Genomic DNA, 27,045 nt, shown 5'->3' on the forward strand with positions numbered 1-27,045 from the left:
TAACAAAAGAGAAATATGGACATTTATGTACATTCATATCTATCTATCTATCTATCTATCTATCTATCTATCATCTATCGTCTATCTATCTCTCTCTCTATATATGAGAAACTCAGAGAATAAGTAACACAAGGAAGTGGCACTGAATTCAGACTTAAATACAATCTTCAGCTGAAAATAAAGAAGGGTGTGTGGATTCTCAAAGGCTTAGTCTTACAAGGTTGCTTGAGTGTCCTTTATTTTAAAGTGTGCATGGAGTGGGGTGAGGGATGGGAGTAGATTACAAAGTGGCATCACGTGTTTCCTGCCATCTTCTATATAGAATTCCTACCAAAAAAAATATTTAATCTGAATCTAACTGTGAGAAACAATCAGACAAACCTGGATCGAGGGGCTGGGCTCCTTAAAAAATGAGCCAGCATCCCATGTGAACCACCAAGAACTGCAGTAAAGTTTAGAGGGCATTTTTTCTATTGGCTCTTATTTCCATTGTCTAGATTCTGAAAGTGAGCTTGCCAGAAATAAGCCTCTTTTGCTCGGGATATTAAAGTAATTTAATACAGAGCATGGCAAAGTCCCATTCATTACCTAATTAACAAGAACATTTCTCCTTGATTACAGTTTGTTGACATCATTACCTTAGACCAGAAGCCAAGAGAATGCAGCTGTCCCTAGAATGTATATTCCTGAGCTAATAGAATTAAAGCCAGATTCACGCTGTGCATCTTGGAGTTCTCCCTTTTTTACTCCTAATCACTGGACCCTCTGTGTTAGTCCGTTCTCACACTGCTATAAAGAACTATCTGAGACTAGGTAATTTATGAAGAAAGAGGTTCAACTGACTCACAGTTCTGCAGGCTGTACAGGAAGCATGGCTGGGGAGGCCTCAGGAAACTTACAATCATGGTGGAAGGCAAAGGGGAGGAAAGCCTGGTCTTCACATGATGGCAGGAGAAAGAGAGTGAGGGAGGAGGTGCTGCCCACTTTCAAACAACCATTTCTCAGGAGAACTCATTCACTCTCATGAGAACAGCAAGGGGGAAAATCCGCCACCATGATCCAATCACCTCCCACCCGGTCTGTCTCCCAACACTGGAGATTACAATTCAGCATGAGATTTAGCTGGGGACACAGAGCCAATCCATGTCACCCTCTCAGACACTTACTGCCTGACAAGATATTGGCATCTTGGAGTTTTTCTCTATTCTCTCTGTTCAGCTCCACTGTGCAAAGTGGTCCTAGCCATAGAATAAAGGTGGTTTCCATTCAATAACAGTTTGAGATGTGGTTTCTCATAAAGCAAAGGAAGCACCCCCTAGTTCTAAAATGTATTTACTACCAAAAGTCTGAGGTGGAGAAAAGAACAAGAGGCACCCCTCCTTAAAGCATTGCATTGTACCATTGCCTTTGGAAAGCTAAAAATCTGCCATACCATTTTAACACTCAGAAATATGACCAAGGAGGACAGTTCAGTAATCACAAGGTTTGGCTGGGTGAATTGTGTTTAGATTACTTTTATTAGTTAATTAGTCCAACCCATATTTATTAAATTCCTGATATATATGGGAATTATGGAAGATACAGCTGTGAGTAAGAGAGTGGAGGTCACTGATGGGAATGGGCAGTCAATGGACAACTAATTATATAATTATCTATTTGGCTACTTAAATAGAATTAAGAAAAGGGCTGCAAGAGGGATGTATATGATACCTTGAGAGCATGTAGTAGGAGGATCTATTCTATCTGGGGATACAGAAATGCCTCCCTAAAGCAGCAGCATTAACCTGGATTCTGAGTAGGAGTAGGAGTTGACCAAAAGGAGGGTGGAGGGCATGAAAGGTATTTCTTAAAAGAAGGCCAAAGTTTTGGGTCATAGAGTGCTTGGGGACACCTGGCAACTTGAGGTTAGCAGAGGTCAGAGGGGCTTGCAAGTAGATTTAAGTTTCTGGATTTAACCCTGACAGCAATGGGATGCCACTGAATGGTTTACACAGGTGAGTGACACTGCAGAATAGTGAGGCTGGGGACACTCAGAAATTACCTTTGTGCATAAAGCTTTGTATGCCATTCAGATTACTTCATCAGGATATACTCCTAAATGGAATATTATTTAGGTCAGAGGATGTGAAGTGGCATTTTGTTATTGCTATCTTTGCATTTTATGGAAATTTTTACACACATAAAAAATGGAAAGAATGTACCTATTTCCCAGCATCAAAAGTGATCAGCATACAGTACAAGCAGTAACTTTCCATCTACTCTCCATGCAGGCCCATCCAATCTCCAACGGATAATTTTGAAGCAAATTCTAGACATCGTTATTTTATCTGTAAATACTTTAATACATAGTTCTAAAATATGAAAATGCTTTTCATTTTTTTCTTTATGATACCCTAATTACATCTACTAATTAATAATTATTCTTTAATATGGCCAAATATCCATATAGTGTGGTTTAAACATTTTTTAAGTTTTGGATACACGTTGTTAAACTGCTTTTTGGAAATTCTGAACAAATTTATATTCTCACCCACCACATTGGAGGCTGAGGCTCATCAAATCTCCATCAAACTTGAATATTATTTTTCTTACCTTCACCAGTTTCATAAATAAAAAGTGGTATCTTATCAAAGTTTGAATTTGCATTTCTCTAATTACCAGTGTGGTTGAACATTTTTCCATAAGCTTATGAATTATTTATATTTCCTCTTTTGTGCACTATCCGTTCCTGGCCTTTACATGGCTACCAAGGGACCATCTGGCTTCTGTTTAAACATATCTGGTGACAAAAACACTACCATTTCCATTTCAAGGGCAGTAGTCCTAAAAAAGGGGCTATAATTGTTAGAAAATGCCTTATATTGAACTGAAGACTTTTTATTAAGTTTAGTAACTTCTTAGTTCTATCAAGTGGAGCTTCCCAAAATGCCTTTCTCAGCAGATGACATCTTCTAAATGTTTGATGACAATTAGTATAGTCCCCCAAATTCTCCAACCTAACATTCTAGTTCCTTTAACTATTCATTTACTGTAATTTCTAAGCTCCTCGTTATTGTGGTCATTCTCTCCTAGAAACACTCAAGAGAATTGTGTTGAGAAACACTTAATGCGAAAATGTTTCTTTCTTTCTTTCTTTCTTTTTTTTGATACAGGGTCTCACTGTCACCCCAGCTGGAATACAGTGGTGTATTCATGGCTCATTGCAGCCTCGACTTTCCAGGCTCAGGTGATCCACCTCAGCCTCCTGAGTAGCTGGGACTACAGATGCGCACCACCACCACAACCAGCTAATTTTTGTATTTTTAGTAGAGACGGGGCTCACCATGTTGCCCAGACTGGTCTCAAACTCCTGGGCTCAAGTGATCCACCTGCCTCAGTCACCTAAAGTGCTAGGATTACAGGCATGAGCCACTGCACCTGGCCTAATGTTCCTAATAAAATGTCTTTCTCTGGCTCTGTATTTTTCTTTCTACAAAATGGCTTGTAATGCAAAAGAGATAATTCTCTAATTCTTACCCTCTATTCTGTAAAACTGAGTATACTTCTGTATCTTTTAAGGTCTCAAGATGTAAGTCAAACTTTAACATAGAATTAAGCTTTTAGAATTAGAAAGAAACCACTGTAAATGATTTTATTTAATAAATACTACTGGGATATTTTTATCAAACTAAAATAGTATATTCAACGTGAGAAAGGTGATTTTTAAAAATTTTAAAAATAAACTAGTGCCAATTGCAGTTATTCGAGTGCTATACAAACCCAAGACACCATTTTACACTGACAGCCGGTTTCTGCATTACAGTACCGCTTCCAGTATACATTTTCTTAACCTTTAAGGATTCTGCAATAATTAGATTATGAAATATTTCTGCCTTATGTAGTGCCAAATTATTTTTTTTAAATCATAGAATATCAGCTAAGGAAAGCACTTTACAGACCCTTCCAGTCCACTCTCCTACCCCAGTTTTCCGGAGAAACAAGCTGAAGTTCAGGGAGGCTAAGAGCTGTTACTAAGGACACACACACAGAGTCAGGGCAGATTTTTGAAGCAGAAGTCCATTGGTCAATCTTTACTGTAGATGTTTTTCAGCTTCTGAAAGAGATTGGTCACCGTGATACAGGGACACAGGACCCCTTTGGATTCTCAAAAGGTTTTCCTAGTTAAAGATATAACAGGTGATAGAATCTGCCAAAATAACTATAGTGAGACAACAGGGAGGGGCTCATAGAAAACACCACCTTTAGATATTAATCATGAGGAATCTAGACAGGATTTTACTGTAGATTGTCTTTTCCAAAGAAAGCCACAACAATAAATCTTTAAGAAGTTTTTATCACCATTAAATCTACAGATCTACAAGAAACAATAAGCTGTTGGTTTAAGCTATGAAAATCTGAGTGGCTTATTACATAGAAATAGATCACTGGAACAGGTTAAGTCACCCCCAATTCTTATTGGTCTTTTTTTATAAACTGTTTCTAAATGAATAGGAATCATTAACAGAATGCTAGTGAACCGTGTGTAAATATATTTGGTTCCCTAATGCTAATGTTTAAAACCATTGACCCTCTTTCCCAACCCTATATATTTAGTTTATATGTTATATTTTAATCCTTGTCAGAACCCTTTAAGAAAGATACTGGCATTCTCACTTCACAGATGAAGTACTCTAGACCGAAAGATAAGAAACACTCCTAGCAGGTAATGGGGCCAGATTCAGACCCACAGCTCACTAACTTTAAATCTGCAGTTCCTTCTACTTTCAAAATTGGCAAAAAGGCAAGACCTTCATTTGTTCTAAGAGAAGCCCTGGCTATAGTTGAACATTAGGAATTAGAAGCAACATTAGGGCCCATCAAGTCTATCTCTACTGATAAATGGCAAAAACCATACTGTTGACCCTTGAACAACGTGAGAGTTAGAGGCGCCAACCCCTGTGCAGTCAAAACTTCATGTATCACTTTTGACTTCCCCAAAACTTAACTACCAATAGTTCTGCTGTTTAGCAGAAGGCTTCCTGGTAAAATAAACACTCAATATTTTGTGTGTTATATGTTTTATATGCTATATTCTTACACTAAGGTAAGCTAGAGAAAAGTTATTAAGAAAATCATAAGAAAGAGAAAATATATTTACTATTCATTAATTGAAAGTGGATCATCATAAAGGTCTTCAACCTCCTCATCTCCATGCCTAGTAGGCTGAAGAGGAAGAAACAAAGGAGGGCTTGATCTTGCTGTCTCAGGGGTGGCAGAGGCAGAAGAAAATCCACACATAAGTGGACCCACAAAGTTCAAACCCGTGTTTGTTTGTTTGTTTCCAGTTCTTATGGTTGTATTTAAACACAAATAAAACGTAGACATGAGCTGTTTGTTCATTTTCCCTGCTGCACAGCCTGGCATTAGGACTGGTGACTCTGAGGGCCAGCTGGGCTGCTCTTTCCACCATAGCTGTGCTGTTCTTGGAGGAAACACTGAGTGATCTCAGCACGGTAAGATTTATTGCACATCAACAGCACTTCCAGTTCCTTGACACTGTGGATCAGGAACTTTCAGAAGCCACTGAGCAGCATGTGCTTTTTTTTTGTTGTTGTTGTTACTCCCATAACCAATGTTGGGCATCAAGATCTGGCCCTTAAATCTTCTACGAACACTATTGTCAATACCACTGGGTTTCTGCTTAATTTTGACATATCAGTCAGACTGATGCCAGATGAACGTCTTGGTCCTGGTTTTGATGATCATGGGCTTCATGAGGAGCTTGAGGGTGGCCCTGATGCTAAGTGGGAGATGGCTGCCAACTGCATAGGCAGCGCCAAGGAAGAGAGCTCAAACCCACGTTGTTCAAAGATCAATTGTAATCATTTGACAGTGTTATTGTGAGGATTAAATAAGAAAATGCATATAAAGCAGTAAGTGCAGTGCCTGTCTGTGGTAGACAGTCTCCAGTATGGCCTCCAAATAATCCCTCCCACCAGGTGCACACATACAGCTCCTCACACCAACTGGTAGAGTCTATTGCCTCCCACCTTGAATCTGGGCAGCCTGATAATTTCTTTTTCTTCTAGTTTCTAAAATTTGCATGGGGACATTTACAAAATTTGGGGCAAGATGCAACTGGCATGTTTAGTTATTGCTGTGGAAATTAATAATTCAGCAGTACTTACAACACACTTACTACATGTACTTCTAAATGACTTTCATGATTACAGAACTCAAAATGGTTTTTGCCCCTTTTAAAAATAAGACAAATAGGCTGGGTGCAGTGGCTCATGCCTGTAATCCCAGCACTTTGGGAGGCCAAGGCAGGCGGATTACTTGAGGTCAGGAGTTCGAGACCAGCCCGGCCAACATGGTGAAACCCCGTCTCTACTAAAAACTACAAAATTAGACGGGCGTGGTGGTAGGCACCTGTAATCTCAGCTGCCTGTGAGGCTGAGGCAGGAGAATCACTTGAACCCAGGAGGTGGAGGTTGCAGTGAGCCGAGATTGTGCCATTGCACTCCAGCATGGGTGACAGAGCAAAACTGTCTTAAAAAAGAAGAACACAAATATATGAATGTATAGAAAGCGAATCTAGTGAAATTTATTCCTAGAGATAATGTTCAACAAGTATTGAGATCAATTGAGGAAATTTTAAGTGTGACCTAGTTTTGATGGCCAGAATCAGTGAAAATGATTCTGGGACTTCTAAGCCTGGTCCTTAAGAAGGCTGTTTCTTCTCCTTTAAAATAATCCCTCTTGGAATGCTTGTGACTGCCATGCTGTAAGGAAGCCCAAGTTAGCCACATGGAGGAGAACTGAGGTACCCTGACCACAGCCTCAGCTGATTCTGGTCCTCAGTCAATCTGCCAGCTGAATGCAGCCACATGAGTAATTTCAGGTGAAACCAACAGAACTGCCCCTACAACATTTGGGATTGTGAGAAATAATTTGTTGTTGTTTTAAGTAACTATACTTTGGGATGGTTTTTTATTCAGCAATAGATAACAAACACAGTCACATATTAATGCTCAGTAAGTAGAGTGTTTTATTATTTCTGTTACTATCATTCAGAAGGCCGTATAACAATAATGGGGGGTGGGCACAGTGGCCCACACCTGTAATCTCAGCACTTCGGGAATCTGACGCGTGTGGATCACTTGATATCAGTAGTTCAAGACCAGCCTGGTCAATATGGTGACACCCTATTTCTACTAAAAATACAATAATTAGCCAGGTATTGCCTGTAATCCCAGCTACTCGGGAGGCTGAGGCAGGAGAATCACTTGAGCCCAGAAGGCAGAGCCTGCAGTCAGCCAAGATCACATGACTGCACTCCAGCCTGGGCAACAGTGTGAGACGCTGTCTCAAAAATAAATAAATAAATAAATAATGGTATTTATTCAGATGAAGAAAATTCTCATTAAGCCTTCAGGAATTTTTAAGATGTAACATAAGAACTTTCCATTTTTAAGTTGTTAAAATAACAACTTCAATTAATTCCAGTCTGGGAAATCCTTACTGCAATAATTGTTGACATACCCAAAATGAAATCTGACCCACTCAATCATTTATATCTTATTAAACCTGTAATCATGTCCTTATCAAATGGGTTTTAAATATGCCTTGTCATATCTTTGCTTTTTTTCTGACTTGCGACTTTGAGTACTTGCTGGCTAAATAGACATTGCAGCAATCATTAATCAGATTTACAGGTTCGAATCTCCTTCCTGGGAGATAGAAGTATCTTCTATAGGCAAAAATATGGACATTCCAACTCTCTCTCACTTCCCTGTCACCCCTACATGTCTAGAGTTTTAACTGTCTTCATCTATTTTAAACAGAAGAAAGATGTTAGTGAGATATCTCCCCATTAAAAATGCTTTGCTTTCTTCCTCCAAGCAGAACCTAGCCCCTTGGGAGAAATTTTAATTTTTTTTTTAACAATGGCATTTTGTATCTCTACGAAAATACTGGAGAGAAAAGGAAGGATCCATGTTTGCAAATAATAATTTTTAAAAACCACACTTCCAGGGAAAATGGCAAATGGAGTGCAAAGAGCTAGATGCATCCCTTTCCAAGTCTTCACTTAAATAACACCTAAGGGTTTGGGTTTTGTTTTGTATTCAAGCATAAGCCCATAAGGCTGTGGAGAACATGGGAGAGAACAACAGTAACAAAAGTACGAAAGCTCAGAAGCAAGACAGGTAGCAACTGACTCTGAAGAGAGAAAACTGAATCCTGAGTGTATTCTTTTGCTAGGGCTGTTGCAACAAAGTACTACAAACTAGATGTCTCCAGTAATAGAAATGTATTCTCACAATTCTGGAGGCCAGAAGTCCAAGATCAAAGCTTGGTCAGGGGTTGGTTTATTCTGAGGGCTGTGGGAAAATCTGTTCTAGTCCTCTCGCCTAGCTTCCGGTGGTTTGCCGGCAATCCTTGGCATTCCTTGGCTTATGAAACATCACCTCAATCTTTGCCTTTGAGGTAGGAGGTAGGAACAACTCAGGAGGAAAGATCTGACTCTGGAGGCAGGGCTCGGACACCGGACCAAATTGAAGACTAGCTTTGAAAACAGGGATGGAGTGGAAGCAGCTTTCTGTAAGACACACCCACCAGTGTGACATGTCAGTTTACCATTGCCGTGGCAGCACCTGGAAGTTACCATCCTTTTCCATGACAACGACCTGATGACTCAGAAGCTACCACCCTTTTTCTAGAAATTTCTGCATAATCTTCCTCTTATTTTGCATGTAATTAAAAGTAGATATAAACATGCCTGAAGAACTGCCTCTGAGCTGCTACTCTGGGCACACTGCCTATGGGGTAGCCCTGCTCTTCAGGGAGCAGTACCTCTGCTGATACTCTCTACTGCCGCTTCAATAAAAGTTGCTGTCTACCACCACCAGAGCTCACCCTTGAATTCTTTCCTGGGCAGAGCCTGCCCTGCATCCCCAAGGAGCTTAGCCTGCCCTGCATCATCATCTTCACATGGTGTTCTCCCTGTATGTATGCCTCTGTGTCTACATTTCCCCTTTAATGACACCAGTCTTATTGGATTAAGGCCCACTCTGATGACCTCATCTTAACTAACTACATCTGTAATAACCTTATTTCCAAAGAAGCCCACATTCTGTGGTACATGAGTTAGAACTTCTATATATGAATTTTGAAGGTGACACAATTTAACCTCTAACACTGAGCCTATAGTGGGAAAACTGAGAACCTGTCTCATTTAATCCTCATAACAACTCATTGCAATGGACATTATTCTTATTTAGCAAACAAGAAAGCTGAGACTCAAGGAGGCTGAGTAATTTGTCCAAGCTGCCTTAGTTATAAATGCAAACACAGAATTCAAATTCAGGACAGTTTGAGCCCAAAGTTCATGTTTTATTTCTGTTATACTGCTTGCCTCAATGACTGGTTGCTTCAAGAACTGGGTAAACATCAGTAAGTTCCTTAAATTCAAATATGATAAACAATATTCACTCTGCAAGACTACTTACGAAAAGTTTGAAAGGTTTAAATGAGGTAACTTGTGAAAGTTTATTTGGGAGTCTGCACTGCTGTAGAGACACAAAATATCCTTCTATCCATGCAGAGAATCCTAACAGAAAAGACTAGGCACACAGTTTTGGAAGGCTTTAGAGAACCTTAAAACATATTTGAGTTACTTTATTCTACCTTATCACTGTTGAACTAATGAATGGAAATTTGGTTGCTGCAGGTGGATGTGTCCTAGCCACATTTAGACCCAGAACGTCAGATATTTCTATGTCTTCCTGAAATGAGGTTTTGTAACTTCAAGTAGTGCTTAGCTCAGGGCAAGGTTCATGGCTCCTGCCTAACGATGTTGTGTGATAAATGAACTAGTCAATAGATAAATACATCGATCAATCAAACAATTCTTAAATCAATTTTTAGATTGCAGGAAACTGTGAGACTCTCTAACCAATGTATGAAGAAATCCTCCTTTTGTACATGCTTCTTTGGTATATAATTTAAAAATTCCAAAATATGTGGGCCTATTCGGAGATCCCATATAGGCCTGTCTTCTACAGGAGACCTACCAATAGCAAAGAGACATCTGGTATTTTATTTCCATTGCAGATGGTTTGGAATTGGGCTTTCCCCCACTGTAGTAGGCATGACTGCATTTCCACAGAGACTGAAGTTTTCTCTATCTTTGCCTTTGTCACATAAAGATGGTCACAGGGTGTTCTACTGCAGTGCAAAGTACTGTCATGACTGCCAACAGGGAATGCAGCACAGAGGTTTCCCTGTTGGCTTCAAGAGTCCTAGGAGTGGCCTTCATTGATCAGGTTTATTCTTAACAAGAGTTAGCTATAAAACTTCCCTTAACAGGCTTTATAAAGGGCAGTGACTTGAGTCACTGAGTTCCCCGGCATGCTTATTTCTAAAGGGATGTAAATTTGGTGCTGTCTTCGGTATTTGGCATCTATGAGGTTAACTGTTACAGGCTATAGCATTGATTTCTACATCAAGAAATTAAATGATTGCTAATGAGACATTTTAAATGCTATTTAGAATGAAAGATTGTTTCCTGATTTCTTCCTAGGGCAGGATGTGATTTCTAGAAAATTTGATTTTTGTTAGCTTAAACATATCTTTATTTTTAATTGAAATGTTTCTTGAGATAATTGTAGATTCATATGCAGTTGTAAGAAATAATGCAGAAAGTGGGCCAGGTGCAGTGGCTTACTCCTGTAATCTCAACACTTCGGGAGGCCAAGGAGGGCAGATCACAAGATCAGGAGTTCGAGACCAGCCTGGCCAACATGGTAAAACCCCATTTCTACTAAAAATGCAAAAATTAGCCAGGCATTGTGGCGGGCACCTGTAATCCCAGCTACGTGGGAGGCTGAGGCAGGAGAATCACTTGAACTCGGGGGGCGGAGGTTGCAGTGAGCCGAGACCATGTCATTGTACTCCAGCCTGGGTGACAGAGTGAGACTCCTTCTCAAAATAAATAAAATTAAAACAAAAAAGAAAGAATGCAGAAATTTTGCATACCTTTTACCTACTTTAAACATATCTTTTTAAGTGTTTTGGGGTTGTTCTTTTCATCTTTAGGTGATGAAATTATTTTCTTCTGACTGAGTACTATTGATATTCCATGTCTCCATGAATAATGCAGAAAACTTGGTCAATATTTTACACTCTCTAGTCCTTATTTTTTTTAATATTTAAAAGGAAGAAGTTGCTCTAATTTATTCCTAAGGTTTCATCCAGTTCTGATATTCTATCAGAATCAGAAATTAAGATCTCTGACAAACCTATGGCCACCACTGTCTCTGTGTAGCCCATGAGATAAGGATGGTTTTTGCATTTTAAATAGTGGAAAAAAATCAAAAGAATAGTAACTTTTTGTGATATGTGAGAATTACACAAAATTCAAATTCAGTGTCCATAATAAAGTATTATTGGAACACAGTCAGGCTCATTCATTTACTTAGTATAATAGCTGCTTTCACATTACAATAGTTACAATAGAGACCATCTGTCTCACAAAGCCTAAAATATTTACTATCTGGCCCTTTTTAAATCATTCATACCCTTTAACCCTGGAATGCTACTTCTAGGAATTTATCCTAAAGGAAAAGAAGAAATGTTCAACACTAGGAGATTCATTACATAAGATATGTTACCTTTATCAAATGGAGAAGTATGCAGAACATGTTATATAAGAGTGTTTAATTTCCTACCTTGTAAAACTTTGTAGTTATTCTAGTGATAATTGTGTAGTATGTTTATATTCACTTTAAAAGGAAGTCAGTTTCTGAGATACCATTTTGCATCTATCAGATTTACAAAATCTTAAAAATCTGAGTATCGGTAAAGAAACCAGAATTTTCATACACTCATGATGGGAGTGTAGTGTAAATTAGATCAGCTACATTGGAAAACAATTTTCCAATTTCTAGTAAAATTAAAAACACACTTATTCCCCATCATGTCCATTTCTATGTAAATGTTCCAGAAAAATTTTCTCACATGTGCATAAGGATAAAAAATTAGGACAAAGATGTTTATAAACACAATTTTTAAAACTATATAGGAACTAAAGAACTAGAAAGATTCTATATGTCTACCATTAGGAAGATGCATTAATAAAATTTATTTTATTCATGTGAACTGTATACCATCAGGGTTAGATATTATAAAATATTACTAAATAAAAAAGTAAGGTCCAAAATGACATGTATAACATAATATTTATGCAAAAGTGTAAAAAAATCACAAAATATACATAGTCAGCCCTCAGTATCTGTGAGTTCCACATTCATTAATTCAACCAACTGGAATCAAAAATATTCGGGGAAAAACGTGGATAAACATGTACAGACTTTTTCTTTTTTCATCATTATTCTCTAAATAATAAAGTAAAACAACTATTTACACAGCATTTACATTTTATTAGGTATTATAAGTAATCTAGAGATGATTTAAAGTATATGGGAGGATATGTGTAGATTACATGTAGATTAATGCAAACATTAATACTACGCCATTTTAAATCAGGGACTTGAGCATCTGCGGATTTTGGTATCCATGGGATTGGGGGTTCCTGAAACTAACCCTCCATGAATACTCTCTCTGTCTCTCTCTCTCTCTCTCTCTCTATATATATATATACACACACACACACACACACACACACACTCTCTCTCTATCTCTCTATTATATATATAAACAAACTCTCTCTATATACATATACTCTCTACATATATTATACTCTATATATATACAGATATATAGAGAGAGTTTGTTTTTACATATAAAAATAGAAAAATATATGAAAATGTAGACTTAAAAGATGCACAGCAGATTTGTGACAGCATTAACCCTGGGAAGGGATGAATGGAATTAGGGCTGGGAAAAGATAAAAAGAGAATTGCAATTTTAACCATAAAGTGTTATTTCATTCCCAAAACAAACAAACAACTTAGACATGTATTGTTTTGGCTAAATATTTGCTTATACAGTCATATTTTTTGCTATATTTTATATGGTTTGAATTTTTTTCCTTACTTTGGCTTTCATAGCCCAAGGAATTCAGTATGGCTAAAGTTCATAGAATGACAGTAGAAAGTCACAAAGAATCTCTAAAAGTAGATGATACTGAGTGATCTCACAATTTATCCTAACTAGTTTGAATTTCTGTCAGTAAGGATATTCTTCTGAGGCCTTATCTCTAGACCTTATCACCCTTGGAAGTCATAAACCTTCTTTGGTTTTATGTTATAATTAGAACCAGAGCCACCAAATCAGTAACACTTCAAAGTTCAATGACAGGTACAATCACAATAATTACCACCCTTTAAAATAACTAGGAAAGAGGGTAGGATTTTTTATTTCAAAATATAAAGACTATGTTTCACAAGCAAAACAAGAATCACAAACCTCCTGAAATAAAGAAAGAAAGGAAGGAAGGGAGAGAAGGAGGGAAGGAGGGATGGAGGGATAATTGTTCGTTATTAAGGAGGTAATTCACAGGATTCTATCCTCATAGTAATTATTAACTAATATCAGCTTTCAGAATAGGCATCTGTAGGCCATCTACATTTGATCAAATTCTGCATGTGAAATTTTAAATTACTCTTTTTTTTTTTTTTTTTCTTTTTTATTGATCATTCTAGGGTGTTTCTCGCAGAGGGGGATTTGGCAGGGTCACAGGACAATAGTGGAGGGAAGGTCAGCAGATAAACAAGTGAACAAAGTTCTCTGGTTTTCCTAGGCAGAGGACCCTGCGGCCTTCCGCAGTGTTTGTGTCCCTGGGTACTTGAGATTAGGGAGTGGTGATGACTCTTAACGAACATGCTGCCTTCAAGCATCTGTTTAACAAAGCACTTCTTGCACCGCCCTTAATCCATTCAACCCTGAGTGGATACAGCACATGTTTCAGAGAGCACAGGGTTGGGGGTAAGGTCACAGATCAACAGGATCCCAAGGCAGAAGAATTTTTCTTAGTACAGAACAAAATGAAAAGTCTCCCATGTCTACCTCTTTCTACACAGACACGGCAACCATCCGATTTCTCAATCTTTTCCCCACCTTTCCCCCCTTTCTATTCCACAAAACCGCCATTGTCTTCATGGCCCGTTCTCAATGAGCTGTTGAGTACACCTCCCAGATGGGGTGGTGGCCGGGCAGAGGAGCTCCTCACTTCCCAGTAGGGGCGGCCGGGCAGAAGCGCCCCTCACCTCCCGGATGGGGCAGCTAGCCGGGTGGGGGGCTGACCCCCCCCACCTCCCTCCCGGACGGGGCGGCTGGCCGGGTGGGGGGCTGAGTCCCCACCTCCCTCCCGGACAGGGTGGCTGGCCAGGCAGAGGGGCTCCTCACTTCCCAGTAGGGGTGGCCGGGCAGAGGCGCCCCTCACTTCCCGGACGGGGCGGCTGGCCAGGCGGGGGGCTAACCCCCCCACCTCCCTCCCGGACAGGGCGGCTGGCCGGGCGGGGGGCTGACCCCCCCACCTCCCTCCCGGACGGGGCGGCTGGCCGGGCGGGGGGCTGACCCCCCCACCTCCCTCCCGGACGGGGCGGCTGGCCGGGCGGGGGGCTGACCCCCCCACCTCCCTCCCGGACAGGGCGGCTGGCCGGGCGGGGGGCTGACCCCCCCACCTCCCTCCCGGACGGGGCGGCTGGCGGGGCGGGGGGCTGACCCCCCCACCTCCCTCCCGGACGGGGCGGCTGGCCGGGCAGAGGGGCTCCTCACTTCGCAGAAGGGGCGGCTGGGCAGAGGCGCCCCTCACCTCCCGGACGGGGCGGCTGGCCAGGCGGGGGGCTAACCCCCCCACCTCCCTCCCGGACAGGGCGGCTGGCCGGGCGGGGGGCTGACCCCCCCACCTCCCTCCCAGACATAGCGGCTGGCCGGGCAGAGGGGCTCCTCACTTCCCAGTAGGGGAGGCCGGGCAGAGGCACCCCCCCACCTCCTGGACAGGGCGGCTGGCCGGGTGGGGGGCTGATCCCCCCACCTCCCTCCCGGACGGGGCGGCTGGCCGGGCGGGGGGCTGACCCCCCCACCTCCCTCCCGGATGGGGCGGCTGGCCGGGCGGGGGGCTGACCCCCCCACCTCCCTCCCGGACGGGGCGGCTGGCCGGGCAGAGGGGCTCCTCACTTCCCAGTAGGGGTGGCCGGGCAGAGGCACCCCTCGCCTCCCGGACGGGGCGGCTGGCCAGGCGGGGGGCTGACCCCCCCACCTCCCTCCCGGACGAGGCGGCTGGCCAGGCAGAGGGGCTCCTCACTTCCCGGACGGGGCGGCTGGCCGGGCGGGGGGCTGACCCCCCCACCTCCCTCCTGGACGAGGAGGGAGGATGCTCCTCACTTCTCCGACGGGGTGGCTGCCGGGCAGAGGGGCTCCTCACTTCTCAGACGGGGCGGTTGCCAGGCAGAGGGTCTCCTCACTTCTCAGACAGGGCGGCCGGGCAGAGACACTCCTCACATCCCGGACGGGGCGGCAGGGCAGAGGTGCTCCCCACATCTCAGACGATGGGCGGCCGGGCAGAGACGCTCCTCACTTCCCAGATGTGATGGCGGCCGGGAAGAGGCGCTCCTCACTTCCTAGATGGGATGGCGGCCGGGCAGAGACGCTCCTCACTTTCCAGACTGGGCAGCCAGGCAGAGGGGCTCCTCACATCCCAGACGATGGGCGGTCAAGCGGAGACGCTCCTCACTTCCCAGACGGGGTGGCTGCCAGGCAGAGGCTGCAATCTCGGCACTTAGGGAGGCCAAGGCAGGCGGCTGGGAGGTGGTTGTAGCGAGCCGAGATCACGCCACTGCACTCCAGCCTGGGCGCCATTGAGCACTAAGTTAACGAGACTCCGTCTGCAATCCCGGCACCTCGGGAGGCCGAGGCTGGCGGATCACTCGCGGCTAGGAGCTGGAGACCAGCCCAGCCGACACATCGAAACCCCGTCTCCACCAAAAAAATATGAAAACCAGTCAGGCGTGGCGGCGCGCGCCTGCAATCGCAGGCACTCGGCAGGCTGAGGCAGGAGAATCGGGCAGGGAGGCTGCAGCGAGCCGAGATGGCAGCAGTACCGTCCAGCTTCGGCTCGGCATCAGAGGGAGACCGTGGAAAGAGGGGAGAGGGGAGAGGGGAGAGGGGGGAGGGGAGAGCGGAGAGGGGAGAGGGGAGAGGGGAGAGGGAGCTCTATCTACCTAAATTACTCTTTATCCATATATATGCATATGTGTGTATGTGTATATAATCACATATATATGTATCTAATCAATATAGTTGAGAGATTAAGAGCACAAGTGTTAGAGCCAGAATGCCTGGGTTTGAATCCAAATTATGCCATTTACTATTTATGAGACTTTATAGAAGTCATTTATTCTTTGTCAGTAATTTGGTTATTTTGGTTATGTAGCCTTTACAATTTCCTTATCTGTAAAATGAGAAATACAATTGTACCTATTTCACAGGGCAATTATATTGAGTGAATGGGTTAATATACACAAAAAGCAAAACATTAACAAAAAATACTCAGTAAGTGTTGGCATTTTGTATATTCCCTGAATACATTCATTACATAAATAGCTAAATGACACTGTCATATTCCCCAAATGTCATGCACTTAGTAGGCACCCAGTAATGCTAACAATAATAAACACGAAACAATCCAAATTTGGACATGAAATCCTTTAAGTCACTACAAAAATCATTATTCAAGCCAGTAGCTCGCTTTGTATCTACTCTTGCATGTTAAGAGCCCATCATTCTTGGCATTTCATGTCACAATGTAGTTTAGCCATCACAATCTGCCTTAAAGATGGCTTCGGAGCCATGGCTTTCAGGAGACACAGTTCTGCAGAGATAAAGTGGCCACCTCCCAATATTGACAATACAATAGTAGAGGCTTCATAAAATTGAACTTCCATTTAGCCTTCTCATCTCTGAACCAAACCATCTTAATTCCTTTTATCTTTTCTTATACATATTGTCTACTCATTTATTTTCCTTTTGTTCCTCTCTAGTCTCAAATATGTGTACTGTAGAGTTCCACATTGGACAGGAATGCCAGCCACTTTCCAGTCTGTGTATAGTCCCATCATTACAGAGCAAATCATGGTACTTTCCAAAATAACAATCTCCAGCAGTCACAAACGTTCAGCCTCTGGTGCACCAGATTTTCAGCTCTAGAAATTATGACTTAATGTTACTTTGTATATAGGTATGTGATTAGCTCACAGTAGCCTTATGCTACATATAATTGAAATCAACCATGCAGAATAAATCCTCTGAAGATAGTGAAGATATATGGTAGTAATTCTGTAACCCTGTTCTGATGAGTGTAACCATGGTTTCCTTGCATTTTTAACTTTCCATGGATATTTCTTTGGAAGCAACACAGAATAAATGTAAATTTAACAAACGAATTTAATAAAGAAGATTCTACAACTGAAAAACGAAAAGTTGTTTAGAAGTACTTGATCTTAACATTTTACTATGTGTATTTCGATTCTATTAAGAAGCACATTCAAATTTCTCCGCCAGGAATAAGAGAATCAAAGATAATTTGAAGTTTTATTAAAAGCAGTACCACCCCCAGAAAAATAAAGACTTTAGCTTTTATAACTGTATTCAAGCCGTTCAATAATAAGCTAAAGTGTGCATATGTGACTCTTCAGGATCTGAAAGCTGCCAGTTTGCCTTCCCATGTATCACTTTTCTCTAATTAATCTTTTAATTAGAAAGATTCTTCCATTCAAACCATATTATTTCATGTGACACATTCTACCAGCCAACCCCCATGACATTTTTACATCAAACCCTCAGTAATAAGTGAAGGCTACAAATATAAATAGGCAATTAAAAAGAAGGAAGTAATTAGCTTGTATTAGAGAACACTGAGCTGATTAGTCATCTTGAAGTGTGGCTTGCTCTAGTTATTTTTAGCAGCAGTAAAACATACTTCTTTTTCTGCATTGCCACTGTCATGTATTCATAGGCCTGACTACTACCTAAAATATTATCCACACAGAGATTTGCATAGGAAAAGAACAACAATGCAGTGGGAGGTTCTTAGGACATATGGGAAAACGGGTCTGTTCATTTGTTTGTTCATGTATGTTTTTCTTCTTTCCAAATGGCTGTGTGCAGGAATATGAAATGTAGATTTTGATGAAGTCACCTTCCCCAACTGTCTTTTCTGGTTCTGTCTGGATCCAAACCTTACCATGCAAATAACAAGCACAAACTGGCGTTTTAGTCTCTCTTGCCTGCATGGTGCTTACAAAAATATCCTCACTGTGCTCCAAACTCTGTGAAGGCAATGATCCCAAGCTTCCAGTTAAGGTCACTAATCTCTAACTTCAAAATATAAACACAAGTAGAAAACATTGCCTATATTAACTCCTTTTTTGAGTTCATAACATTGGTTTCCCATGAATTGATTACCTATCTTTTTTCAAAAAAGAACTTTGCTTACAAATACACCTGTGATATGTTCTTATCTAAGTTGAAAAAAAAGCATGATATAATTATTAAGAACTGAACAAAGGTTACAGGAAACATGGTATGATATGGAGCACTTAATTACCATGCCAGCCCCCAGATACGACTGAGTGGCGGTGACTAACAGGTGGTGTCATGTCCCTCCTCCAGGCATAGTAGATCCCCCTGTTATTTATTATAAGAGGCTACTCCTAGTATGGCAGCCCTCTTGTTTAACACTGATATGGCAAGGGTCCTGTTTCTCCAGTTCTTAGCTCCTAAGGAGGGACACTGCCTATAGGTTTAAAGAGTGTAGGGACTCTCCATGGGACCTAGACACTGAGGTAGAGAAGAGTAATGGGATAGCTGATGCTCTACAGTGGGGAAGTCACTCAAACATAATCCCAAGTCAGTGTCATTCAAGCCAGAACTTTGGTTCCAGGAAGCCTCAGAAAAGATGGAGTTTCTGTAGCAGGTAGGGAAGGCACTTAGGGGAGAGAGACAGAAAGCTCTGCATCAGCCATAGGAGAAACAGAAATAATTTCCTATGGAACGCCCAAAGGATCCACCCAGAATCCCACTGGACTCTAGTGGACCTGGAGGAGTTTTGGCCAGATGCTCCTAGAGGCTGGCTATGGGGCTATCAGTGTGGATCCCAGAGTGTTTCTATGAACAATGCAGAGTAAGGTAAATATGAATATGATTCCTACTTTGAGAAGCCACACACACACACACACCATCAATTCGTTGTTGTTTTTTTTTTTTTAGTATTTATTGATCATTCTTGGGTGTTTCTCGCAGAGGGGGATTTGACAGGGTCATAGGACAATAGTGGAGGGAAGGTCAGCAGATAAACAAGTGAACAAAGGTCTCTGGTTTTCCTAGGCAGAGGACCCTGCGGCCTTCCGCAGTGTTTGTGTCCCTGGGTACTTGAGATTAGGGAGTGGTGATGACTCTTAACGAGCATGCTGCCTTCAAGCATCTGTTTAACAAAGCACATCTTGCACCGCCCTTAATCCATCCAACCCTGAGTGGACACAACACATGTTTCAGAGAGCACAGGGTTGGGGGTAAGGTCATAGATTAACAGCATCCCAAGGCAGAAGAATTTTTCTTAGTACAGAACAAAGTGGAGTCTCCTATGTCTACTTCTTTCTACACAGACACAGCAACAATCTGATTTCTCTATCTTTTCCCCACATTTCCCCCTTTTCTATTCGACAAAACCACCATCGTCATCATGGCCCGTTCTCAATGAGCTGTTGGGTACACCTCCCAGATGGGGTGGCGGCCGGGCAAAGGGGCTCCTCACTTCCCAGAAGGGGCGGCCGGGCAGAGGCACCCCTCACCTCCCGGATGGGGCGGCAGCCAGGCGGAGGCGCCCCCACCTCCCTCCCGGACGGGGCGGCTGGCCGGGCAGGGGCTGCCCCTGACCTCCCTCTCGGACAGGGCGGCTGGCGGGGCGGGGGCTGCCCCCCACCTCCCTCCCGGACGGGGCGGCTGGCCGGGTGGGGGCTGCCCCCAACCTCCCGGACTGGGTGCTGCCGGGCGGAGACACTCCTCACTTCCCAGACGGGGCGGCTGCTGGGCGGAGGGGCTCCTCACTTCTCAGATGGGGCGGCCGGGCAGAGATGCTCCTCACCTCCCAGACGGGGTCGCGGCCGGGCAGAGGCACTCCTCACATCCCAGACGATGGGTGGCCGGGCAGAGACGTTCCTCACTTCCTAGACGGGATGGTGGCCGGGAAGAGGTGCTCCTCACTTCCCAGACTGGGCAGCCGGGCAGAGGGGCTCCTCACATCCCAGAAGACGGGCGGCCAGGGAGACGCTCCTCACTTCCCAGACGGGGTGGCGGCCGGGCAGAGGCTGCAATCTCGGCACTTTGGGAGGCCAAGGCAGGCAGCTGGGAGGTGGAGGTTGTAGCGAGCCGAGATCACGCCACTGCACTCCAGCCTGGGCAACATTGAGCACTGAGTGAACGAGAGACTCCGTCTGCAATCCCGGCACCTCAGGAGGCCGAGGCTGGCAGATCACTCGCGGTTAGGAGCTGGAGACCAGGCAGGCCAACACAGCGAAACCCCGTCTCCACCAAAAAAATACGAAAACCAGTCAGGCGTGGTGGCGCGCGCCTGCAATCCCAGGCACTGGGCAGGCTGAGGCAGGAGAATCAGGCAGGGAGGTTGCAGTGAGCCGAGATGGTGGCAGTACAGTCCAGCTTCGTCTTGGCATCAGAGGGAGACCGTGGAAAGAGAGGGAGAGGGAGACCGTGGGGAGAGGGGGAGGGGGAGGGAGGGGGAGGGAGAGGGAGAGGGACAATTCTATGAAAGGACTCTAGTTGAAGCTGAGATATGGGAGCCAGCATCGTTAAGAAAGGGTGGCAAAGACAGCAACCACTGACAACTCATATGGCTTTTCCTGTGACTTCATAATAGTTCTAATATACTTTCTCTTTAACACTTCACAGTTCCTGAAATGATCATTTTCCTAAAAGAGAAACAAATCAAAAAAGAAAAAAATTAGTCTATTGTATAAAGGATGCCATTTTGATCCCAGCAATCTTTGGATAGAGATATTTCTGTTTTAAAGTTACAATTTTTCTACTCTGTTCCTTCTGTAAGAGGGGAAACTTTTAAACTTGAGATCCACAGCCAAACAAAGTATTTTCAGGGTGACTTTATTACCGCTATGGGGCAAACAGAGAAAGTCAGACTTTTCTATAGGAGCAAGGTTTTGTCTAAACATGAACATGATTAAATAAATCAAAATTAAAATGTTCAGTTTTAGAGAAGAGTTAGAAAAACTACCTCTACTTCACCCTCTTCGGATGCCCCCACTGGAATAAAACTGCTGTTGAAATCTGAACCCTGTGTCTAACTGCCAAGTTGGAAACTGCCAGATCTGATGTATAAAATACAAAGTCTGCTGAAGACCCACAAAGTCATTATCCTTGGAACTGAAATTATATTTTCAATCAAGGAAAATAAGACATTTTTCTTTTTCCATCCCATTTTTTTCTAGTAATTTTTAAAAATATATAGTTTCTGTAATTTTATTTTAAATTAAGCAAGTATTTGTATGATGCTTTGTAATACATAAAACACATGGGCCGGGCGTGGTGGCTCATGCCTGTAATCCCAGCACTTTGGGAGGCCAAGGCGGGCAGATAACCTGAGGTCAGGAGTTCGAGACCATCCTGACCAACATGGAGAAACCCTGTCACTACTAAAAATACAAAATTAGCCTGGAGTGATAGCACATGTCTGTAATCCCAACTACTTGGGTGGCTGAGGCAGGAGAATCACTTGAACCCGGGAGGCGGAGGATGCAGTGAGCTGAGATTGTGCCATTGCACTCCAGCCTGGGCAACAAGAGTGAAACTCCATCTCAAAAAAAAAGAAAAGAAACACACACACACACACACACACACACAAACATATTACATATTTGAGACAGTCTTGCTCTGTCACCCAGGCTAGAGTCCAGTGGCATGATCTCAGTTCACTGCAACCTTGCCTCCCGGGTTCAAGCGATTCTCCCACCTCAGCCTCCCTAGTAGCGAGATTACAGGTGTGAGCCACTGTGCCCAGCTGGCCTTGAACTCCTAGCCTCAAGTGATTTGCCTGCCTCAGCCTCCCAAAGTGCTGGGATTACAGGAGTGAGCCACCGTGCCTGGCCATATTGCCTTATTTAACCTTCACAACAACCATTTGAAGCAGATTAGTCCTCTTTGACAGATAAAAAATGTTAGTCCTCTTTGACAGATGAAAAAACTGAGACTCAATGAACCTAATTTCTTTATCCAAGGGTTCTAAGCTGCTAAGTGTCATGGGTAGGACTTAAGCCAGGTTTTAGATTCTAAACCCAGAGTTCTTTCTATTAGGTTGGAGCAAAGGTAATTGCGTTTTTTTGCCAAAGCAATGGCAAAAAACACAATTACTTTTGCGCCAACCTAATACTACATGTGGTTCTTCTCACCTCCAGTCATTTTCCTGCATGTTTCATTTTCAGACATTTTCCTGAAATCAAGGCCCACTGTATGTTGAAAACATACAGAGGTTGCAAGACTCTTTGCCAAAAATATTTTCATTTAATTCAATTCCACACATATTTATTAAACTCAGTGATTATGACACAGAGGCTTGCTCTTTATTGGGAAGGCAGGATATTACAGTAGGCTAACCACTCTGGAAACAGACTACCTAGGCTTGAATCCCAGCCCACCACTTTCTAAAAGCATTACCTTGGGTAGCTTACTGTGCCTACATTTCCCCATCTGTATATAGGGTATAATAATATTATCTACTCCATAAAGTTGTTATGAGAACTAAGTGATGTAATTCTTATCAAACACTTAGAACAATGACTGGGACTTAGTAAGAACCAAATAAATCCTGGTTAATATTTGGAGGGACAAAGATTTGTGGTGACCATAGCTACACGAATACCTATTTGAATGCATAAATAACTCTGCCACCTGCAGTAGGCTGATAATTGTAGTAGAATAGGTATTAATCAGATGTTATTATGGTTCTGTCTAGGAAAGCAGGAGCCCAGGAGGAGGCTGTTTGAGAAGGCCTGTGGGTGGAGGACAATTTTATAGGGTTTAGAACAAGCAGAGACATTTGGGGAGCAAAAACTATGGTGATCAAAATTAGTACTTGATTTAGTGGTTGTTTAAAGCAATGCAACCACGGGTATCAAGCTTCAGGAGTATGACATAGAAAATGGAAGGGCTTCCAGACCTACCCATCTCCCCATCCCGAGGAAGCAACTGACTTGAAGAGCAGAACTTCCCAATCAGCTACTGTACAATGATGCCATCAAGGCTTCAAGAAGACAAGTGAAATATTCCTGCCAAAGAGACTAAAGCCTCCAGGTCACAGTGTGGCTTCCCCTTCAGTTCTGACTTCCCCTATGACTTACCTAACTCACATAGCTCCTTGAGGACCCCTCCCTGCTTCTTCCTTCCCCCTTTCTCCTTCCTCTTCTTCCTTCCCTTCTCATATTATTCTACCTAATGGTGTTTTATGAAGAATGACTAAAATGCATAAAATCATTTTGTAAAAATGCAAAATGCCCTGTGGTTTAATGATGACTAAACACAAAAGAAAAACAAAGCTGAAAATGCATAGCTATCTTTTAATCTTCATGAGAATTAGCTTGCTCAATGATTTCAAACGTGTTAATCATGCCTCAGACCCCTGGGCTTGATACTGTTTTATAGAGGAGGTTTATGCTGGGTTTTGGTTTTGTTTTTGAGGCAGAGTCTCCCTCTGTCACCCAGGCTAGAGTGCAGTGGTGCTATCTCGGCTCACTGCAACTTTCACCCCCTGGGTTCAAGCAAGTCTCCTGCCTCAGCCTCCTGAGTAGCTGAGATTACAGTTGTGTGCCACCATGCCTGTATTTTTAGTAGAGATGAGGTTTCACCATGTTGGCCAGGCTGTTTTGAACTCCTGACTTCAAGTGATCCTCCCACCTCAGCCTCCCAAAGTTCTGGGATTACAGGTGTGAGCCACCACGCCTGGCCTATGCTGTTTATAGAAAAGTAAACTGTGACATAGAAGCAATTTTTCTAATAAGAAGCCTGTGATTTAGCAGTAGAGCTGGTGAAAGGCCTGCAAGATCTGGCTTCTGACTGGACTAGCAGCCTAAAGGTAGCTTCCACTTGCTTTAGACTGAGACCTTCTTCTGCTACATACTCTAGCAATTGAGGGGGCTGCCCTCAGGGATATAAAACTCAGTTATGGAAAAAAGCCCTGTAACCACATGTTAATTCTCAGCCCCATAAATTCTCATCATGGCCCCTTACTGGACAAGTCTTTCAGCCTTTGTGGTAGTGACTCTGTCCTTTTGATGATAGTTTTAAGTCTCTTTCCAGATGGCCAACATAAGGTTATTTAATTCAGTAAAAAAACATTGTTTTCCTCCTTTCGAGACTCTTTCTAAGGAAATTTTCCAACTCCACAGGATGGGACAGAGCCTTAATGTATTTTTCTTTCCTGAACTTAATTGTGGAAAGAAAAGCAAAAATAAAACTAAAGCTGGAAGCAAGAGGCTAAGTCCTTAAAAAGAAAAAAAAAAAACCATAAAACTTTCTGAAGGGGAAGGAAGATAATCTTAAGAATGTCTTAAACATAATGAATACGTATTTCCTCTGCAAGCCCTAAACCAGGATGATATATATAATTCTATATTAAATAATGCTGAGGTTTCAGAAGTTGAAGTCACTGTGTTGCAAAGTGACATCTTAGCGTCTCAAGCTGGGAGGAATATTGATCCAAATCAGAGCTTTTCACCTGGCGTGTCTTTGCCTCTTTCCCCCAGAGAAGCCTCTGGGCCCAGGGTGGAGACTGCTGTATCCAGGAGGTTTAGGAGTGGTGTTCAGGGAATGCAGTCTCCTGCCAGCTTGGAGGTCTGAAAGAATGTGGCAGGTCAGTTCTCTCTGGCCTCCTCCCCTCTCCATACGGCTTGACTGTTTCTTTTGATCTCCTCCGAGATCTGACAATGCTCAATACTTTCAAACAGTTGCTGGAGCCTGCTGCAGCTCTGACCTGGCTGATATGGCAGGGGGTGTTTCTGTGGAGAGCAAAGAGGAGACAGAACCAAGCTCTTATCCCAGGGAACACGAATGAATTCTAATATATCCATTATCATACCTACTCCTCCTTCAAGTACACCTCTCCTCACACTCACACAAAGAAAAGTAAACATCAGAGCATCAGGTCAGGCTCCAAGGAATCTGTATCTGCTTAACATAAACTTTTCAGTAACTTCCATAGGATACTTCTGTGGAATTTCCTCCAGATGAGGGACACATTCAGGCAAGGTAACTGGCATCGAAATCAAACAGATCTACCAACTCAGCTCTGCCATTCAGCAACTTTGTGGCCCCGGTTTTTCCATCTCTAAAATAGGGATGATTACATCATCTCCTTTGTGTGGTTGTTTTGAGAATGAAATGAGATAGCACATGTCAAGCACATGGTACTATTCCTGGCTCATAATAGAGCATCAATAAATATTAGTCTTCCCTTGTCCAGTGTCATTTCACACAGGTCCAATTGGAATGTGCTAGACAACTTACCCAATCCTGCTACATTCTCATCATGGCCCCTTACTAAAAGCCACAGTAAAATTTGGAGAGATCCGGAATGTTCTACAAAGAAAGATAGCTCAACCCAAATTTAACTTTAAAAATAAGCATTTGTGGAGCACAAGCTATGCTCTTTGTAGGTACTTGCAGTTAAAGATAATTTCTGGTTACCTATGGCCAAAATCACCCCAAAACGTAATTTTATTAGTCTGTTCTTGCATTCCTATAAAGGAATATCTGAGACAGGGTAATTTATAAAGAAAAGAGGTTTAATTGGCTCATGGTTCCATGGGCTATAGAGGAATATGGCAGCATCTGCTTCCGGGGAAGCCTCAGGGAGATTGTACTCATAGTGGGAAACAAAGTGGGGACAGATCTCTTACATGGCAGGAGCAGAACCAAGAAAGAGAGATGGTGGAGGTGCTATACACCTTTAAACAACTAGATCTCATGATAACTCACTCACTGTCACAAGAACAGCACCGAGGGGGTGGTACTAAACTGTTTATGAGAAACCACCCACATGATCCAATCTCCCACTAGGCTCCACCTCCAACACTGGGGATTACAATTCAACATAAGATTTGGGTGCAGATACAGATCCAAACCATACTATTCTTCCCCTGAGCCCTCCCAATTCTCATGTCCTTCTTGAATTGCAAAATACAATAATGCCTTCCCAACAGTCCCACAAAGTCTTAACTCATTTCAGCATTAACTCAAAAGTCCAAAGTCCAAAGTCTCATCTGAGACAAGGCAAGCCCCTTCTACCTATGAGCCTGCAAAATCAAAAACAAGTTAGTTACTTTCAAGATACAATGGGGGAGCTTGGAATGGTGGCTCATGCCTGTAATCCCAGCACTTTTGGAGGCTGAGGCAGGCATATTGCTTGATACTAGGAGTTTGAGGTCAGCCTGGTCAACATGGTGAAACCCCATCTCTACAAAAAAATACAAACATTAGCTGGGCATGGTGGTGTGTGCCTGTGGTCCCAGCTACTCAGGAGGCTGAGGTGGGAGGATTGGCTGAGCCCAGGAGGCAAACGTTGCAGTGAACTGAGATCACACCGCTGCACTCCAGCCTAGACAACAGAGCGTGACACTGTCTCAAAAAAAAAAAAAAGAAAGAAAAAGAAAGAAAGATACAATGGGGGTACCAGCATTGGGTAAAACACTCCCATTCCAAAAAGGAGAAACTGGCCAAAAGAAAGGGACTACGGGCCCCATGCAAGTTCAAAACCTATCCGGGCAGCCATTAAACCTTAAAGCTCCAAAATAATCTCCTTTGACACCATGTCCCACATTCAGGGCACTCTCATGCAAATGGTGGGCTCCCAAGGCCTTGGGCATCTCCACCCCTGTGGCTTTGCAGGAGTCAGCCCCTGTGGCTGCTTTCATGGGTTGGTGCTGAGTGTGGCTTTCCCAGTTTCAGGGTACAAGCTGCCAGTGGATCTACCATTCTGGGGTCTGGAGGGCAGTGGCCCCCTTCTCACAGCTCCACTAGGCATAG

The 27,045-nt window shown here is 43.1% G+C and overlaps 1 pseudogene; it reads right to left on the reverse strand.

Annotated features, from left to right (window-relative positions):
• Positions 1-5,242: 5,242 nt before the first annotated feature.
• LOC129143585 (uncharacterized) lies at positions 5,243-26,933 on the reverse strand (annotated as a pseudogene).
• Between the last annotated feature and the right edge of the window lie 112 nt (positions 26,934-27,045).

The sequence above is a fragment of the Pan troglodytes genome, chromosome 2 (assembly GCF_028858775.2).
Source record: "Pan troglodytes isolate AG18354 chromosome 2, NHGRI_mPanTro3-v2.0_pri, whole genome shotgun sequence".
Lineage (NCBI taxonomy): Eukaryota > Metazoa > Chordata > Mammalia > Primates > Hominidae > Pan > Pan troglodytes.